Here is a 1,978-nt window from a genome sequence, read left to right on the forward strand (position 1 = left end):
AGTCAGATAAAATGACAAGAAAAAACAAATCTTGCTAATACATAAATATCTTTCTTTTAAAAACTTGACAGTCACAAAAAAATGTTGTATGCCTATAGTTAATATGGTGTCCTAAATACCGTGTTAATTTTGTATGACCAATACACAACATTGTTAGAATTACTTCAATCCTTTTATCTTTTTTGTTCTGACAATTTCCAGGGGGGAGCTATTGGTTTTGTTTGCTTTAACTTATCATTGACAGATTCATTATTCCAGTTCGTTTGCCATTTTGCTACTATGAAAGGCTTCATGGTGGTTATATAATCTTTAACGGGTACTTTAATGTGCTTTTGTGGTAAATCTATTGCTGATTTAGCAGAATCATCCGCCTTTTCCTTTCCAACAACCAGGGCATGGGCTTGAATCCAATATATTTCATTATGAGCCCCTTTGGAATAGAATTCAAGGAGACCTTTAATTTGCAAAACCATTTGGCTTGTTCTAACATATGTAAACTTTCAGGGTTTCTATGGCATCTCTTGAATTGGCATGAATGATAATCTTATGATATGCTCTATCTTCAATTGTTTTAATAATTTCTATTGCTTCAACTGTAATTCTTGTCAACATTAAGGAACATTTTATTCTCTTCGTAAGGTTCTATGCCTTCTTAGTGTTAGTGTTAACCATCCTGTCACAGTTCCAACCAAATATGGATGGGTGAAAGACAATGACACACTTGTGACGAGCCAAGAGTTGCATGTTCAGGCACCTGTAATCCCCCCACGGACGGAGGGAGTCGTCTTTCTTCAGGACGATGTGTAAGGGTGACGACCATGGGCTGGAGGCCTTTTGGCAAAGGCCCATTTCTTCCATTTTGGCGAACGTCTGTTTGGCGGCTGCCAATCGATCCGGTGCCAGATATCTGAATTTGGTGAAGACTGGGGGTCCCATCGTCTTGATATGGTGATAAATACCATGTTTGGCAGGAGTCATGGGCGTTTGGCAAAGTTCTGGACAAAAAACTTCCGGGTATGACGTGAAGAGGTGGGCGTAGGCATCCGTGGGTGCGCTGTTGTGGAGAGCAAGGTTGGAGGGGGCGGGTTAAAGAGGTGTCGACAAGTATGAGTCTGCGTTGGCCAGTCGACGGTGGGTGACATCGACCAGAAGGTGGAAATGAGACAGAAAATCTGCATCGAGGATTGGCAATGTGATGTCAGCAACGAGAAACTTCCAATTAAGTTTGCCGTTTCTAAACAATAATGCGAGGTTCTCGTAAGTGTAGGTGGGTATCGCAGATCCGTTGGCAGCTACCAGGTGGACGTCAGCAGATGAGACAGACTACTTCGTGTCCTTGGCAAAAGAGAATGACAAGCACCCGTGTCTACCAAAAATCGCACGCCCGTTCCTGCATCATGTAGAGAGAAAAGATTAGAAATATGGGAGGCCACTGCCACGAGCGATGGCCTACTTACACGTTTTTTGGCCACTGACAATCCTTGGCACATTTCTTCGTGGCAGCCCGTAATCTGGAGTGGTAGTAACAAAACTGCGCCCGATGGGCGGCAGTAAGTGGCTGTAGAAGTCGTTGGTTGGGGCGCGAGCGAGTGTTAGGTGATGGGTGACTTTGTCACCGCTCCGGCACGTCACAGGGTAGGCGTGTGTGTCCTACGGCATTCACGTCAGCTTCGGTTAGCGTTGAATAGGTGTCCTCTTTGTCAGGAGTGATCTTAAAGGTCGTGAAGTGGCTGTCCATAAGGGCGTCGGCTTAGGTCATCAAGTCCTTTATGGGTAAACTATCGACATCTGGTATGGCATCACGTACAGGTTCGGGTAAACGGCGTACCCGAAGTAGGTTCACCTCACGAGGAGAGCTGTTTGCGGCAGGTTGCAGGCAAGCGATACTGGTCATTTCCCTGAGGGTGAGCGAAGCCCTTTGGGCCCCCAATGGTTGTTGAGAGAGCTGAAAAAGCTTTGCTATATGGGCGGCTGACAA

The sequence above is a fragment of the Palaemon carinicauda genome, chromosome 15 (genome assembly GCF_036898095.1).
Source record: "Palaemon carinicauda isolate YSFRI2023 chromosome 15, ASM3689809v2, whole genome shotgun sequence".
Classification (NCBI taxonomy): Eukaryota; Metazoa; Arthropoda; class Malacostraca; order Decapoda; family Palaemonidae; genus Palaemon; species Palaemon carinicauda.